This window comes from Hemitrygon akajei, chromosome 5, assembly GCF_048418815.1.
Source record: "Hemitrygon akajei chromosome 5, sHemAka1.3, whole genome shotgun sequence".
NCBI classification, from domain to species: domain Eukaryota; kingdom Metazoa; phylum Chordata; class Chondrichthyes; order Myliobatiformes; family Dasyatidae; genus Hemitrygon; species Hemitrygon akajei.
Genome location: NC_133128.1, coordinates 82,230,370 through 82,243,653, shown reverse-complemented (window position 1 = coordinate 82,243,653; position 13,284 = coordinate 82,230,370). Strand labels below are relative to the sequence as shown.

The 13,284-nt window shown below is 41.2% G+C and overlaps 1 protein-coding gene across 1 annotated transcript in view; it reads left to right on the top strand.

Annotated features, from left to right (window-relative positions):
* wwc3 (WWC family member 3) overlaps window positions 1–13,284 on the top strand; it is a 246,468-nt gene that overhangs the window by 93,240 nt on the left and 139,944 nt on the right. The gene's annotated exons all lie outside the window — the stretch shown is intronic.

Sequence of the window (13,284 nt, the reverse complement as noted above, 5' to 3'; positions counted from 1 at the left end):
CACAATAACCCCAAGCATAAAGCCAAAGCTACACAGGAATGGCTTAAAAACAACAAAGTTAATGTCCTGGAGTGGCCAAGTCAGAGTCCAGACCGCAATCCAATTGAGAATTTGTAGACAGACTTAAAGGGCTTTTCACTCACAATCCACAGGAAATCTAACAGAGCTTGAGCAGTTTTTGTAAAGAAGAATGGGGAAAAATTGCCGTGTCCAGTTGTGCAAAGCTGATAGAGACACAGGCTCAGGGCTGTAATTGCTGTCAAAGGTATATCTACTAAATACTGACTTAAAGGGGGTGAATAATTATGCAATCAATTATTTTGCATTTAATAATTGTAATAAATTTAGATCAATTTGTGGAAGTTTGTTTTCACTTTGACACAAAAGAGTCTTTTCTGTTGATCAGTGTCAAAAAAGCCAAATTAAATCCACTGTGATTTAATGTTGTAAAGTAATAAAACATGAAAACTTCCGGGGGAGAAAATGCTATTTGTAGCCACTGGATATAAATACTCTTGTGGTTGAACTAGGATGATTAACTGTGCTAAACAGATCTCTCTCTGTCTAGGATTTGCCTACCTCATGATCGAATGCCTGGTATAGTATGCTGTCTGAAGAATGGCTGCCTATGGCCAGATGTATTTTTAACTCTCATCAAGAGTTGCTATCTTGGTTCATTACTTTTCTGACTATCTTCCTGTCCTTTACTCTCCATAAATCATAATTGATCCAAAGCTGTTTGTGTGATGATGTGCCAGGACTTACTCATGTGTGGCACAATGATGCAGCAGGCCTTAAGAACTGACATCGAGGTGTCAGATGCAGAATGAGGAACTGCTACCAAGCAGTGCCAGCGACCTGGGGAAAACCCTGACATTGAATGTTTATTTAGTGAAAGAGCACAGAGTAGGCCATTTTGGCCCTTTGAGTCACGCCACCCCAATTTAACCCAAACCTAATCACGGGACAATTTCCAACGCCCCATCAACTGACCCGGTACTTCTTTGGACTGTGGTAGGAAACTGGACACTCCGCACATTCCACGGGGAGGAGGTACAGAGACTCCTTACAGAACGGTGCTGGTATTGAACTCTGAACTCCAGAATGCGCGGAGCTTTAATAGCATCCCACTAACTGTGTCTGTCTGGAGTTTACATATCTACTGTCGCTGTGTGGGTTTCACCCTAGTGCTCTGCTTTCCTGCTGCATCCCAGAGATGTGCTTGTTGGTAGGTTAATTGGATCTGTAAGTGGGTAGGTGAGTGATTTGAATCTGGAGGGTCGGTGAGTTGTGGGAAGGATGAAGTGAGACTAGTGTAGAACTGATGTCGTGGTCATCCACTGCAACAGAGGAAGAAACCAGTCTGTGACACTTGTTTGTACCACTGGACCCAGATTTCTGACTTCAAGAGAGTGGAACTGCTCCAGTGCAGCAGCTTTTCCACTTTCAAAACTCTCCTGCACAGGTTTCCTGTCATTGTCTGACCCAATGGACATAGTGCACAATTATGCAGATTGAATACTTAAAGATCAGCAGGTTTTGGTGGGCTGGAGGATCTGTTTCCATGCTCAATGGCATCCAGCATTGCTATGGGTTCATCATTAACATGGACTTGGACCATTTACTGTCTTTAATTCTCATTCTTATAACTTCGATGGCTTCACTCCGTCCCTCCCTCTGCCAGATCCTCCGATGCTCCAAGTTCTGAGGTATTCAGTATTCCTCTGACTATCCTCTGCAGCCCATTTTTATTTTGTAAACATCTGACTTTCTACCAGGCTGTATTCCTCCTGACACTGAGCTCTTTGACAAACACTTGGTTACCAATCCAGCTGCTTTACATGGTAAGGGGTCAGCTTTTGTGTAGTAAAGCTAATCTGAAATGCACAGATACTGTAAGAAGATAAGGTGCTCATTGGAAGAAAGGAGGAATCTTGTCAGTCAGGAACAAAGATCTCTTCCAGTCTTTAGGTCATTGTAGATGAATTTAAGCAAGTTCCAGATTTGATCCTTCACTCCAGTGTATTGGTGTGTTGCCAGGATTGAGGGGCTGAGTAATGGGGAGAAGTTGAGCAGGCTGGGATGAGGAGATTCGGGGTAATCTTATAGAGGTGTATAAAGCCATGAGGGGCATAGATATAGTGAATTCCTTTTCTCAAGAGAATCAAGAACTAGAAGGCAAAGATTTAAGGTGGGGGGGGGGGGTAAGATTTAAATGGACCCTGCTGTCAACTTTTTCACCAGAAGGTGGTCAGTAAATGGAAGGAAGTGGTTGGGGCAGGTACTTTAACAGCGTTTAAGAAGTATATGGACAGGAAAGGTTTAGAGGGATATTGGCCAAACATGGGCGAATGGGACTAGCTTAGCTGGGAATCTTGACTGGGAAGGACCAGTTGGTCTGAAGGGTCCATTTCTATGCACTATGCTCTAGGTGGTACAAGTTCTTACTGTGGTTACCCATGTTCAGATCTGGAGATTTGGCAGCCACAGCTTGCTGAGCAGCAGGAGTGATAGAAGGGGTAGAATGGTGCAAGAATGCTGGGATGGTTGAATTTTCCACAATTAAGATTAAAGATGGAGTTGTAGTTACACAGCTAAATTCTACAGATTGATTGTCAGCCTAAGTAATGCGAGGACTTCCTAAATGTCCATTTCACTGGCTAACATTAATTGAACTCCACTTTTTAATCTTCACTTATGGTACCTATCCAGTAAAACAGAAATCATGTTGGTTTGGTATTCTGAATGGCTTCACAATATTCCACAGGCTTTGGAATTCAGAGGGCCAATGAATGTCCTTTTCTTACAAATGAATGTCAGAACCTTCAAATGAAATTCCAGTGCTAACTTTAATAAAGATATTAACTGGTTTAAATTGAGTAATTATTTTTATTTACAATAGCAGACAGAAGCTCATAGAAACACATTCCAAAGTAGTCAGCATCGTGCAGTGAGATTTGACTGTTCAATAAGCGCATGGATTAATATGTTTATATTAAATTAAGACTCTGAGGAATTTGACACCAACCATTGAAACTTTTTTTAAAGCATGTTGGCTAATAATTCAGTTAAAGTTGTACAAAAAGGAATTCTGAGTAAATCCCCCTCCCAAAAAACTAGCATTCCTAAATATAGTTCCTTATTCCTGTTTGAAAAACTTATTTCCTAAAAATTTTAAGAATGTTGTTTACTATTTAATTTTTGAGCTCTCAAAGTGTTTTAAAATATTTGCAAATTGCCATGAGTTGCACATTACACTAAACATGTCTGTCTCCCTCTTTGCCCGGGACCGTTCTGTGACACTCAGCCATTCCTGTAACTTCACCATCATTAACTTGTGTGCAAAAGATCTAAAAAAAATGCTCTCAGCTTTCGAACTGTAACCTGAGGGGATATTTTGCTTTTCCTTGTCTTTGTGTGGGTGAAACCACTTAAAATATTTCCACTGCTGTAGGGTATTTTCAGAATTTATATATCTTATAATACAAAAATTGATGTGTTGATGGGGGAATGATAGTTCAAGTTGCTTTTATTGTCATTTCGACCATAAGCTGCTGGTACAGTACACAGTAAAAACGAAACAACTTTCCTCCAGGACCCTGGTGCTACATGAAACAACACAAAACTACACTAGACTATGTGAGACGGCACAAGGCTACACTAGACTATGTAAAACAACATAAAAACTGCACTAGACTACAGACCTGCACAGGACTACATAAAGTGTGCAAAACAGTGCAGGGCAGTACAATAATAAACAAGATAATAGGCACAGTAGAGGACACATTACAATGTCAGTCTAGACCCTGGGTATTGAGGAGTCTGATGGCTTGCGGGAAGAAACTGTCTAGTTGTGAGAGCCTGTATGCTTCGGTACCTTTTGCCAGATGGCAGGAGGGAGAAGAGTTTGTGTGAGGGGTGCGTGGGGTCCTTCACAATCCTGATAGAGCAGGAACAGTGTTGTGCCAATCTAATTAAACACTTGACTGAACTAACCCCTTCTCCCTACACAGTTCATGTCCCTATCGAAGAAACTCTGCAATGCTGTTATTGTATGCATCTCCACAGTCACGTCTAGAACTGCATTCCAAGCACCCACCACTCTGTGTGCCCCTCACATCTTCTTTGAACTGAGCTCTCTCACCTTTCAATCCATGCCCTCTTGTATTAGACATTTCAACCCAGGAAAGGGGTAATGGCTGCCTGTGCTAACTATGCCCTTCCAATCAGGTCTCTCAGCATTTGTCCATCCTCTCCTTGTAGCACCTTCGGGCTGTGATCAGATAAACTAAGTTACTGTTAATACCTGTAATGTACTTAAGAGTTAGAAACCGGACAGCCCACTTGGCCCACATGTCTGTTCTGCCACTCATTCAGATCACAATTGGTCTTTTTTCCTCAGTGCCACTCTCCTGCACTAATCTTGTATCCTTTGATCTCCTATTCATTTCTATCACGCTCAGCTCAGCGTTCAACATCATCGTTCCTACAGGCCTGATCGAAAAGTTGTTGAACCTGGGCCTCTGTACCTCCCTCTGCAACTGGGTCCTTGACTTCCTAATCGCAAGACCCCAATCTGTGTGGACTGGAAATAATATCTCCTCACTGGCACATAATAACATAAGAAATAAGAGCAGGAGTAGGCCATCTGGCCCATTGAGCCTGCTTCACCATTCAGTAAGATCATGGCTGATCTTTCCGTAGCTCAGCTCCATTTACCTGCCTTTTCCCCATAACTCTTAATTCCCTTATTATGTAAAAACATATCTAACTGTATTTTAAATATATTTAGTGAAGAAGCCTTAACTGCTTCCCCGTGCAGAGAATTCCACAGATTCACCACTCTCTGGGAAAAACAATTTCTCCTCATCTCCGTCCTAAATCTTCTCCCCTGAATCTTGAGGCAATGTCCCCTAGTTCTAGTCTCATCTACCAATGGAAACAACTTTTCTGCTTCTATCTTATCTGTCCCTTTCAAAATTTTGTATGTTTCTATAAGATCCCCTCTCATTCTTCTGAATTCCAGAGAGTATAGTCCCAGGTGACACAATCTCTCCTCATAGGTTAACCCCTTCATCTCTGGAATCAACCTGGTGAACCTCCTCTGCACTGCCTCCAAAGCCAGTATATCCTTCCTCAAGTATGGAGACTAGAACTGCACACAGTACTCCAGGTGCGGCCTCACCAGGACCATGTATAGTTGCAGCATGACCTCCCTGCTCTTGAATTCAATCCCTCTAGCAATGAAGGCCAACATTCCATTTGCCTTCTTAATAACCTGTTGTACTTGCAAGCCAACTTTTTGCGATTCATGAACAAGCACTCCCAAGTCCCTCTGCACAACAGCATGCTGCAATCTTTCACCATTTTAAATAATAATCTACTCTTCTATTATTCCTTCCAAAGTGGATGATCTTGCATTTACCAACGTTGTATTCCATCTGCCAGACCTTGGCCCACTCACTTAACCTATCTATATCCCTCTGCAGTCTCTCCACATCCTCTGTACAATTAGCTTTTCCACTCAGTTTAGTGTCATCAGCAAATTTTGCTACGCTACACTCAGTCCCCTCTTCTAAATAATCAATGTAAATGGTAAACACCCAGCACCAACCCCTGTGGCACCCCACTCACCACTGACTGTCAACCGGAGAGACACCCATTTATACCAACTCTCTGCTTTCTATTGATTAACCAATCTAATCTCCAAGCATTTGTATCTTATTTATAAGACTCTTGTGCGGCACCTTATCGAACGCCTTCTGGAAATGCAAGTATACGACATTGACCTCTATCCACTGCACTCATTATATCCTCAAAGATCTCCAGTAAGTTTGCCAAACAGGACCTTCCCTTTCTGAATCCATGCTGCGTCTGTATTGGAACCACTCTTTTCTAAATGTTTCGCTGTTTGTTCCTTAATGACAGCTTCAAGTATTTTCCCAACCACAGAAGTTAATCTAATTGGACTATAGTTGCCCGTGTTGTGCCTGCATCCTTTTTAAAAAAGTGGCGTGACATTTGCTGTCTTCCAATCTGCCGGGACCTGCCCAGAGTCTAGAGAGTTTTGGTAAATGATTACCAACGCATCTACTATAACTTTTGCCAAGTCCCTCAGGACCTTGGGATACATCCCATCAGGACCAGGGGATTTATCTACCTTCAGGCACTCTAGTTTGCTCATCATTATCTCTTTAGTGACAGTGATTTTATCGAGGTTCTCACCTCCCACTTTGTCCATAACATCCTTCTTTGGCATATTTGATGTGTCCTCCACCGTGAAGACTGACACAAAATAGTTATTCAATGCCTCAGCCATTTCCTTATCACCCAATATCGATTTCCCCTTCTCGTCTTCCAAGGGACCTACATTGACTTCAGCCCCCCTCTTTTGCTTTATATATTTATAAAAACTTTTACTATCTGTTTTTATACTTTGTGCTAATTTACTTTCATACTCTATCTTCCCTTTCCTTATTTCTTGTTTAGTTGTTCTTTGTTGCTTTTTAAAGTTTTCCCAATCCTCCAGTCTCCCACTACTCTTTGCGACTTTGTACACATGAACTTTTAATTTGATACTATCTTTTATTTCCTTAGTTATCCAAGGCTGGCTCTCCCCACACTTACTATCCTTACTTTTGATTGGAATATATTTTTGTTGAGCACTGTGAAAAATCTCTTTGAAAGTATTCCACTGTTCCTCAACTGTCCTACCAAATAGCCTGTGCTCTCAATCCACATTAGCCAACTCCTCCCTCATCCTGTTGTAGTCTCAGGGATGTGTGAATGGCCCTCTACTCTACTTTGTCTACACCCATGACTGTGTTCTAGGCACAGCTCAAATGACATTTAGAGAATTCCTGATGATACAACCATTGTTGGCAGAATCTCGGATTGTGATGAGAGCGCATACAGGAGCTAGATATACTAGCTCGTTGAGTGGTGTTGTAGCAACAACCTTGTGTTCAACATTAGTAAGACCAAAGAGCTGATTGTGGAAAGGGTAGAACGAGGGAACACAAACCAATCCCTGTAGAAGTGGAGAGAGTGAGCAATTTAAGTTCCTGGTTGTCCATATTTCTGAGTACCTAACCTGTTTGCAACATACCGATGTAGCTATAAAGAAGGCAAAACAGTGGCTATATTTCATTAGGATTTTGAGGAGATTTGGTTTGTCACCTAAAGTACTCAAACTTCTACAGATGTAGTGAAGAGAACATTCTGACAGGCTGCATTATGGAGGAGCTACTGCACAGGATCGAAGTAAGAAAGTTGTAAAATTAGTTGGCTCCATTATGGGTACTAGCCTCTGTAATATTCAAGACATCTTTAAGGAGTGATGCCTCAGGAAGGCAGCATCCATCAGTAAGGAACCCCAGTACCTAGGACATGTGGATTTTCTGGTGTAGTCTGTTTTGTCGTGTGCTTTTGTGATATCATTCTGGAGGAACGTTGTTTCATTTTTTTAACTGCATTGCTGTTGTGGTTTCTAAATGACGATAAACCGAAATTCAATTCGATTCTTCTTGTTGCTATCAGGAATGAGGTACAGAAGCCTGAAGGCGCACACTCAGTGACTCAGGAATAGCTTCTTTCCCTCTGTCATCCGATTTCTAAATGGACATTGAACCCATGAATGCCACCTCACTAGTTGTTTAAATTTATTTCTGTTTTTTGCATTAGTTACTTTAACCTGGTATAATTCAGTTTTTTTTTCTATATTTATCATGCCATGTACTGCTGTTGCAAAGTTCACAAATTTCACAATATAGCCTAGTGCTATTAAACCTGATTCTGATTTTGATGTATGGGCCTCTGTAACCTTCTTGGGTGGAGAATTCCAAAAATTCAACATATGCGGAAGAAATTTCTTCCCATCTCTATCCTGAATAATTACTTCCTTAATATGAGACTGCCATCCCTGGCTCTGGGCACCCAGTAGCAATTTCTCCCTCTCAAGTCCATTAAGAGTTGAGATCAGTAGGATCACTTCTCATTCTTCTAATCATGAGAGAATAAGCCTAGTCTACTTAATCTCTCATATGACAAACTGCATTATTATTTTAAAAACTAACTTGCATTTGTGTAATTCCTGTTGTAATAAATTCAGGATGTCACTCACCAAGCATTGAAACATAGGGCAGGAAAGGGCATACAGCAGATTCCCACATATGGTAATGAGAGAAATGGGCAGATTATCTGTTTTTAGCAAGAACTCCAGGGAAAATTTCCCCCTATTCTTCATTGTAATAGTGAAGTGACAGTTAATGTTTCACCTCATTGCCTTCTCTGCCACCTTTTGTTAAAGTAGAAATTATTCAGTACAAAATGTAATTTCTGTGTGTTGAAATTGCTAATCTCCTGATCTGCTGCTTGAGATGAGCTGTTATACTGTCAGTAAAAGCCAAATTCCAGAGCTGCAGGAGCTTTCAGTTCTCATAGCCGAGGTGAAGGAAGTAATATTATTGCTCCTTGAGGGATGGAATGTGCTTGACATTTTCTTGTAAACAGTCTTCTTGCTGCCTGAGATGTTTGAACTTTTCTTTTCCAATCGAGAGCAGAAATGGCTTGCTTTAAGAAAAAGGGATGGATTGAAATGCTTGGATGATGACGGAGCAGGGAAGTCCACGTGGTGTGCATTGGATGAATTAAAGTGGCGTTGCAGTGATATGGTAGGACCTCCTCTCTTCCTCCACCTCCACCACCTTCATACTTTGGAGCAGATGAGGTTGACAATATCTCAATGCCTGGCTGGTGTTTTGCCTGGCCAGTGCCATAACTCCTTTGCAAAGCAACCGTGCCTGGGCAGCTTGAAGTTAGATGCCTTACCTTGCCTCAGTTTCTGTCCTCCCCCAATGTCAGGGCAGCTGAAGAGTCATGCTTGGTATCATTTAAACATGGCTGCTTGATGTAATCCATTGTCTAACTTGTGCACCTTCACACTAAGGACACATTTATCAATTTTAAAATGACCGGGCTCAGAATGGAACGACGAGAGCAGCATAAGTCTGCCTTCCGTCCATCTGGACTTAGTCTCACTGACAGTGGCAGGTTCCACCACCTTCAGCAGGAGTACCTGTCTCAAGGGAAGATGTTAGGTGAGGCAGCACAATAGTGCAGCAGCAGGCAGTGTTGCTATCTCACAGTTCCAGGGCTCTGGGTTCTGGCACTGTCTCTGTTGAGTTAGAGACTGCGTGGCTTTCCTCCGGTGCTCCAGTTTCCTCCCACAACCCAAAGACACTGTAAATTGCTCCTGGTGTACACAAACTTGACAAGAAAGATGGGTTGATGAGCATGTGAGAGAGAATGGGCTGAATATCCTTCACTTGTGTCATAATAAATTTGTAGGTTGGTAGCCTGTGAAGTTTAGGATAAAAATAGACATTGCATAGTATTGTGGACATGAGAGATTTCCTGGTTCATTTTGCTAGCACTATCTCTTTATACAAATCCTGCGGAATGGTATTTGCATGGCAGCAAGTATGGACAAGTTGTGTATATTATATTTCAGTAATCTTGTGAATCTGTTGTTGATTAAGTATATTTGTTCAATTAAAATAATTTGTTACAGGTTATGCATTGTTACAGGTTAATTGCATACGTCATTACACTACCATATAAAACAGGCGTGCCACCTTTAAAGCAAACTACAAGTTACAACCATATTATTCGGATTCCCGTGTTCTCTTTGAATTAGTTTCATATTTTGAAGTTACAAAACATAACATTTGAACCTGAGATGGCTACCAACCTGTTAAAGCAGAGTGAGACATTGAAACTAAAACTAATGCTTCAATGGCGAAACAGAGCAACGGGTCTTCAGAAGGGAAGATGCGGTCGAGTTAAAAAGTAAAGGCTGTAAATGGAAGAATTCAGGGTTCATAAAGAGGGTGTACTGGGTCATAATCAAAAAAAAAAATCAGAAGTGGCTGGTTACATTGGAAAAGTTGACTAGTTTGATTATACAATGGGTAATTGGCTCATGTATACTGAGCTATTGGAACAGTATTTTGAAGCAAATGAAATGGCCAATTAGAAGCGAGTGCCAGTTTTGCTGAGTGCATTGGGTTTAAAGGTACACAGTTTGCTTCGAAGTTTGAGTGCTGTAACCAAGCCTGCAGATATGAGCTTTCCTGATATTGTGAAAGTAATGCAGGAACATTTTGAACCAATCCCAGAATGCTTTATATTTCATAAGTGGAATGAAAAAGAAGGGGAGTCCATTTCAGCATACATGGCTAAATTGAAGAATGATACACTAAGAGATCACTTAGTTTGTGAATTCTTAAAAAGAAATCATTCAAAAATGGGTCCTAACTGAATCACAACTTACATTTAAATGAGCAGTGGAAATTGCTGTCTCTGTGGAAACTGCAGACAGAATCAATTGAGTTGAAGTCTGGAATGAAAGTGAGTGTGAACAAAGTTGCAGCACCTAAACAGAAAGTGGCCTGGCTGAACAAATTGTGTTACCTCTGTGGCAAGGGCTCACATTTACCAAACACATCAGGTTTATTGAATTGATGAATTGAATGAATTGACTTTATTTCTTACATCCCTCACATACATGAGGAGTAAAAATCTTTGTGTTTTGTCTCCATCTAAATGTGCAATCTTAGTAATTTATAATAAATAGAACAGGCAATCTAATAATATAGAGTACACTCAAATCAGCATGAAGTAATCAATGTGATGGCCTGGTGGAAGAAACTGTCCCTGAGCCTGCTGGTCCTGGCTTTTATGCTGCGGTACCGTTTCCTGGATGGTAGCAGCTGGAATAGTTTGTGGTTGGGGTGACTTGGGTCCCCAATGATCCTTGAGGCCCTTTTTGTACACCTGTATCTGTAAGTGTCCTGAATCATGGGAAGTTCACAACTACGGATGTGCTGGGCTGTCCACACCACTCTCTGCAGAGTCCTGCGATTAAGGGAGGTACCGTTCCCATACCAGGCAGTGATGCAGCCACTCAGGATGCTCTCAATTGTGTCCCTGTAGAAAGTTCTTAGGATCTGGGGGCCTATACCAAACTTCCAACCTGTTGTGCCTTTTCACTACACAGCCGGTATGTACAGACCAGGTGACGGCCTCAATGTTGTTTATGCCGAGGAATTTAAAGCTGATCACCCTCTCAGCCCCAGATCCATGGATGTCAATAGGGGTTAGCCTGTCTCCATTCCTCCTGTAATCCACAACCAGCTCCTTTGTTTTTACAACCTTGAAGGAGAGGTTGTTTTCTTGACACCACTGTCTCAGTGTGATGATTTCTTCCCTGTAGGCCACCTCGTTATTGTTTGAGATTAGGCCAATCAATGTAGTGTTGTTGGCAAATCTAGTTAACAGATTAGAGCTGTGGGTAGTGACACAGTCATGGGTATACAGGGAGTAAGAAACTGCAACAAAGTAGGACATGTAGAAAGAGCATGTAGGGCAGACAAAAATCAATGGACTGCTCGGGGAAGAGAGAAAGCTGTTAAATTAGTTTCAAAGGAGCATTAATCTGCATGCTGTTGATGAAAATCTGATACGGATGAGAGTGACACAGGATTGGATAGCCTTGAGATTTACAATGTGAAAACTAACAATAAACAAGCAATATGGCTTGCACCACAAGTGAATGGCAAATTAATTAAAATAGAAATAGGTACTGGTTCATGTGTTTCAGTCATTCCATGAAATGAGCTTGTACGGCATTTCAGAGATACCAGACTGAAGCCTGCATATATTCAACTAAGATCTTGTATTAGAGAAGAGATGACTCTTGTGGGAATGACAACCATAATTGTGAAGTACAACAACCAACAAGCCACATTGAGCATGCATGTGGTTAAAAACAGAAGGACCAGCATTGTGGGGTTGTGATTGGCTGAGACAGCTGCAGCTCGATTGGAGATCCGTCCACAATTTGCATGTCACATCCCCTGCAATGAAAAAAAACTCAAAGTGAATTAAGAAAGGTACTGGATGATGCCACAGATATCTCCATGCTGAACATCATGAACTTGCCCAACAGTGGGCAGACAAGTGTTGGTGCCATCCTCTGTGCCTCTGGTTGGAAAGCATATTGGACCAGGGAAGGACCATGCTGCTCAGAGGAAGCTCAAAAGTAACGTAAGCAGTGGTCCGACTACAACAGGTTTTGTAGGCAATGTATCTGAGAAAGCTTCTGATATGTCAATCAGGCTGTTACTTGTGAAATGTGGTTTTGGTTTAAGCCAGAAGAGAGTTCAAGGATGTTCAGGAAAGCTACAAGCATTTGGCTTTTGTGACTACGAAGAACCAGAATCTACTCTGTGCGCATTACAGATATTGCAGGAACTTCAAGTGGGAGACAAAAAGCTCCTTGTAAAAGCCCAGCTGGATGAATGGAAGGTGAAAAAGAAAGGAGTCAATGGCGATACGGAAACAGAGGATTCGTTGGATGATGTTGCTGATGAGGAAACCAAGAGGAGCGATAAGATCAAAAGGGAGCAATAGAAGGATTAATAAGAGAATACTCCACTGAACTAAACGTACCTTCCTAAGATCAAAATGTACAAACTGGAAGAAGAGAAAGGAGGGAAAAGATTAGAGAGAAAGAATGTGAAAGGGAGAAGGAGATTGAGAAAGAAGAAACTGATTGAAGTAGATCCAAAGAGAGAAAAAAGGTGTCCAGAACTGTCAGAATCACTATCTGCATTCTCAGAATCAATTCCTCCAACCTCCATGGAGGAGTCCCAGAACCTTAGATTGTTTCACAGCCTCAAGTCTTGCCTGCCAAGAAGAGTGACCTCTCTTGTCAGGAAAGATGTTCTCCCACAAGAGTAAGAAATTCTCCACAGTGATTAAATCTTTAAACCTGAATGGGACAATTTAAGATTTACTATGCTGTGGATATCAATATATTAGTTGTATTATATAGTATACTGTGTATAGAAGTTGAGATGCATTCTATATTGAGTTGGAGTTTATAGCTAAGCAGCGAGGAGTGATGTTGTATTTAGTATTTCATGTAATATTTGAGTAATGTAAATAGGTTGTTGATTAAGCATTCTTTAAAATAATTTTACTGTTTTATGTAATATAATCACACTACCACATGACACGGGCTCTCCTTGCTTAAAGTAAACTAGAAGCTACACCCATACTCTTCAGACTCCTGTGTTTTCTTTGAATTAGTTTCATATTTTGAAGTTACAAAACTTAACAGACATAGCAAGGGAATATAATGTAGAGTAGAGTATTTGTTTTAGAATGCTAACACTGCCATGATGAGGCAGATATACTGCTCAAGGATAGTGCAACTCT